Raw genomic sequence first — 5,836 nt, 5'->3', positions numbered from 1 at the left:
TCTTCAGGTCTCACACAAAGTTACTGAACACACAAGTGTGGTTCACCAAACTACCAAACCACCTCTGTTACACTTTACCCACCTTTGTGCTCCCCCTCCTAGCAGAGACCCATCCGGCCACAGACTGGATTCCAACCCGGGTCTCCTATGTACCACAAGGTCTCAAACAAGGTTATTCACCTTGATACACAGCCTGTTGTGTGTCAGTATTGTGACATCAAAAATACACGATCCAGTTGTACAATGGCTAAGTAAATATGTGTTATATTCTTACTTTTATTTAGAAAATCTCTCTCCAATGATGTCATTAGTGGATTTATGAATGTGTTATGAATGCCTATCTATGATCAAGTAAAGTGTTACCCGAGTGTGTGTGCGTGTGTCTGTGTTTGTGGGCATCACAGAACGTAGTACTACTTTAACACAAGTCTGGTCTTGATCAACCATGACTGGGTCACCGGGGCGAGGGTGTCTGATGTTGAAAGACCCGAAACACTCCATGACCCCAGGTTACATCACTGATGATGTGTCCAAGTGCGTCGCAAAATGTTTTTTTCAAACCCCTTCAGTATACTGTATCATGCACAACAAGTATAAAAACAGTGTCACACTTTAGTGTTTTTGTTCAAGTCTGTGTGTGTACTTGTTTTGTGTGTGTGGATAGAACAGCAGCCTCTGGTAAGACAAGGGGTGGCGGTCTATGTATATTTGTAAACAGCTGGTGCACGATATCTAAGGAAGTCTTGAGGTTTTGCTCACCTGAGGTAGAGTCTCCTATGATAAGCTGTAGACCACACTATCTGTATTTTATGTAGCTGTCTACATACCACCACAGACCGATGCTAGCACTAAGACCACACTCAATGAGCTGTATACCACCATAAACAAACAGGAAAACGCTCATCCAGAGGCGGCGCTCCTAGTAGCCGGGGACTTTAATGCAAGGAAACTTAAATTTACCCAATTTTAATCAGCATGTTAAATGTGCAACCATAGGGAAAACGCGAGTCCACCTTTACTCTTTACACAGAGACGCGTACAAAGCTCTCACTCGCCCTCCATTTGGCAAATCTGACCATATTTCTATTCTCCTGATTCCTGCTTACAAGCAAATATTAAGGCAGGAAGCACCAGTGACTGTCAATAAAAAAGTGGTCAGATGAAGCAGATGCTAAACTACTGGACTGTTTTGCTAGCATAGACTGGAATATGTTCCGGGATTCTTGCGGTGGCATTGAGGAGTACACCACATCAGTCACTGGCTTCATCTATAAGTGCATCGATGACGTCGTCGCCACAGTGACTGTACGTACATACCCCAAACAGAAGCCATGGATTACAGGCAACATCCGCGCTGAGCTAAAGGGTAGAGCTACCGCTTTCAAGGAGAGGGACTCTAACCCGGAAGCTTATAAGAAATCCCGCTACGCCCTCGATCGAATCGTACTACACCGGCTCCGACACTTGTCGGATGTGGCAGGGCTTGCAAACTATTATAGACTATAAAGGGAAGCACAGCCGAGAGCTGCCCAGTGACATGAGCCTACCAGATGAGCTAAATAACTTCTATGCTCACTTCGAGGCAAGTAACACTGAAACATGCATAAGAGCATCAGCTGTTCCAGACAACCGTGTGATCACGCTCTTCACAGCCGATGTGAGTAAGACCTTTAAACAGGTCAACATTCACAAGGCCGCAGGACCAGACGGATTACCAGGACGTGTACTCCGAGCATGCGCTGACCAACTGGCAAGTGTCTTCACTGACATTTTCAACCTCTCCCTGTCTAGCTAGCCATTTCACATCGGTTACACTCACCCCCCTTTTGACCTCCTTTTCCACAGCAACCAGTGATCTGGGTCACAGCACCAATGTAACAGTTTAGCTTCCGTCCCTCTCCTCGCCCCAACCTGGGCTTGAACCAGGGACCCTCTGCACAAAACAACAACTGACACCCCACGAAGCATCGTTACCCATCGCGCCACAAAAGCCGCGGCCCTTGCAGAGTAAGGGGAACAACTACTTTAAGGTCTCAGAGCGAGTGACGTCACTGATTGAAACGCTATTAGCGCGCACCACCGCTAACTAGTTAGCCATTTCACATCAGTTACACTTGTAAGTAAAAATTTCACTGTAAGGTCTGTTGTATTCACCTGTTGTATTCAGCGCTGTAAGGCCCAACGCAGGAGATGAGAAGCAGGTACAGGGAGTGAACCATTTAATATAGACGGATATGCAATGAGACAGGACCAACGTCTGGACATAAACACGACACGACAAACAATGCTACTACAGGGAACAACACAGCAGAGCAGACATATATGCAGGGGCAATCAACAAAGTGAGGGAGTCCAGGTGAGTCCAATGAGCACAGCTGCGCGTAATGATGTGAACAGGTGCATATGATGACAGGTACCCTGGCGCCCTCAAGCACCAGGGAGGGGGAGCGGGAGCAGGCGTGACAGGCGCATGTGACAAATACAATTTGATTTGGGTGTGTCAGGTGTGTTCGTGATACAGTACGAGAGAGTGAGATATCTTCTGTTTCTACACTACAGATACAGTAGATATTTTTCCTCCCTCGCAGGATTAGACAACACCTTTGTCTCACCTATGATATGTTTATGAATATTCATATGTGTCAGTATAAAAGTCTCAGAGAGAGATTGAGCAGAGAAGCTGCAGACACTGAACACTGAGATGGTCATTAGTCAGCTGGGTCAGACAGAGACTTTGTGAAAAGCTTCTGTTTAAAACTATCAATGTGTCTTTATATTATTTATCTTACCTTCATAATATAGTTTATTTTTGTTGAATTTAGTCACATCATTTCTCAGTTTGCTGTAAGTCAGCAATTCAGATGTGCAGCCAGACTTATTAGCCACTCCTTTTTCCCCATCTCTTTCAACCATACAGTTTTTCAATTACTCATCAATCCATGGAGCCTTAACAGTTCTAACAGTCAGTTTCTTAACAGCTGCATGTTTTTCAATAATTGGAAGAAGCAATGCATCAAGTGCAGCGTCTGGATGCTCCTTATTAACCACATCAGACCAACACATTTTTTACATCATCCGCAAAATCTTTTGTATGATCTCTTATACCCTATTTTAGGCCCATCTTATACACGGAGTGTACAAAACATTATGAACATCTTCCTTGTATTGAGTTGCACCCCCTTTTGCCCTCAGAACAGCCTTAATTCATCGGGGCATTGTCAGTAGCGTTCCAAAATATTGTTCTTAACTCTTATTTTTCTAAAAACTGCATTGTTGGTTAAGGGCTTGTAAGTAAGCATTTCACGATAAGGTTGTATTCGGTACATGTGAATTTATTTGATTTGATTTGATTTATAAGGCGCTCTGACGTTCTCATTTTCATCGTTATGAAGATCCCAAACTCTCTAAGCACTCCTCAGCATGACTTGAATCCCTGTTTTCCTGTTTAACTGTTCGCAGGTCACCCGCGTAGCATAGGATTACAGCCTCTCATCCAGAGTGTTGAGTACTTTTACCGAAACGGAAAGTATGCTTCTTCTCAGTCTCCGGTCTAGCGCCATACAGCTAGATTCTGTACCCACTAGCCCACCTAGCGCTACGTGCTTTGTACTGCTTTTTCACTAGAGAACAAGGATACTTTTGAGACTAAGTTAGCCTAGGACACATGCTTTGTCTTCACTAACAGTGTGCTAGCAATAGCTAGGCTATTAGCCCAAGGGGTGAACACTAGCTAGCTAACGTCAGGACTAGCTTCACAACTACCGTCGGCCAGCACACGCTTAGAGATAGCTCATTCTGCTATCTCTGCCCTTGGTAGTATTACTTCTCCCCTCGTTTAGCTTAAAAATGCTCTCAATGGTTAGGCTGACCATTTTATTATTCTCTGTACTATGGTCGTGGGTGATTTTTTTTACGGTGCTCTCTGGCTAACAAAGTGCTAACTACAGCTTTTAGCCCACTAGGCTGCTACTAGCTAACTACGCTGTGCAGACATCACGGTCAGGCTTGAGTAGCACATGCATAACCCGCTTGACAGATCCATCTCTTCCGGAGTTAAAGTTTCCCCTTTACTGGGTGACCTAAGCCAATCAAATTCGTGGAATTACCATCTTCTCCAGTCGAAGTTAGCTCTACACGACTAGTCCCAATAGCCCTAGCACTACCTTCTTCGTGCTGCTATTTCCCCACCACGGTGGAAGAGAACACGCAGACTTTTGAGACTCTGTTTGCCCGCACTGAAAGACGAAAGCTAACCATATCATTTTTTTTCTAGAATTGTATTTTTTTATTTTGAAAATACAAAATACGTTGGAGTAATTCAAATACGTATTTTAAATACAGAAATACTGCCCATCTCTGCTTGACGTCACCCTGCAAGAGAGTTTGTCACACTAACGATGTACAGTTGCTGGCTGCAGCACAGACATTTGGGAAAGTAACTATTGAATGCATGTATCTGTCACGACTTCCGCCGAAGTTGGTGCCTCTCCTTGTTCGGGCGTCGTTCGGTGGTCGACTTCACCGGCTTTCTAGCCTCCACCGATCTACATTTATTTTTCCATTTGTTTTGTCTGTATTGTACACACCTGGTTCCCATTACGTTTTAATTATTTCCCTATTTAACCCTCTGGAGCCATCATGGTTTTGTGCGTGTTTATTGTTGTCAGTTGTCTCGTTTATGTGATTCTGGATTTTCGTTCTCCTTGTTGGAGGATTATTTTGAGTAAAGTTACTATTATTACTCATCTCTGTGTCCTGCGCCTGACTCCGCCTACCCACATCACCTAGACTCTGACAGTATCTGTAGTGTCGGATTGTTACTATTTATTCTCAGGGAAATACTGTCTCTTTTTAAATATAATGGTTTAAACAATTACATTTCTGAAACCCTGGTCAGTCAAATTCAATCTCAATTTCACAAATTATGAAATACTGCCTCTGCCCTTTACAATGTTATTGCCACTAGGTGTCATGGTAACACTGTATTCATTCTTATGTCCATGCTTCTTTGACCACAACCAGCTGTCTGCATTCACCAAGATGTATCAGCTATCATCTGGGTCATTCAGACAGACTGTGTACAGTAGTAGGCCTATTCACAGTTCTATTTTAAGTGAGAATTGGGTCAGAAATTAAGATCAGGGACAGAAGTTATGGCCTGCCATATTTTAGCGTAAAAGATCGTTTTGCTTATAGGCCTTATTATTTGACCTAAGTTCTAAATATAGATCATCCCTGTTTTATAGTTAACCAGACTAGGTCTCATCTATGGTGTGTGCTAGAGTAGGTTATTACAGGGGTTAAACTGATATACCACGGCTCTCAGACAATCAGCATTCAGGGCTCGAATCACCCAATTTATGAATATAGATCATCCCTGTTTTACACTTAGGTTATTACAGTGGTATTTGTAGTTAATAAACCTTTTAAAACCAGTTGAAGCAGACCATTTCTTCCCTTAAACTACTCCTAATTGTGTAATCTCTACAGCATTACTGTGAATACCTGTGAACTCCACATTCGAGTAAGATTGTGATTTATTAATTCATCCTAAGTATCTCTAAACTTCCAAAGGATACCATCTAAGCTTTTGGTTACACTTCCTTTAAAAACCCTGTTCATAACAGATCATATAAATGTGCTTATATTGCATGATATTGTCAAGACAGCACAAACATATCAGGGACCAGGCATCCTCTGAATGTGTCAGGGAAGGGAAGCCAGAGGGCACAGCTGGCTTGGTGCTTCCAGTAAAGGCTGGCAGCAGGGTGTGCCCACATTGTAGTCAGTCACCCCCTCCCTGCCCCTGGCTCTGACCCCTCTCCTGGCTAGCTTC

This window comes from Salmo salar, chromosome ssa03, assembly GCF_905237065.1.
Source record: "Salmo salar chromosome ssa03, Ssal_v3.1, whole genome shotgun sequence".
In the NCBI taxonomy this organism is placed as follows: domain Eukaryota; kingdom Metazoa; phylum Chordata; class Actinopteri; order Salmoniformes; family Salmonidae; genus Salmo; species Salmo salar.
This window is presented reverse-complemented; position numbering follows the sequence as displayed.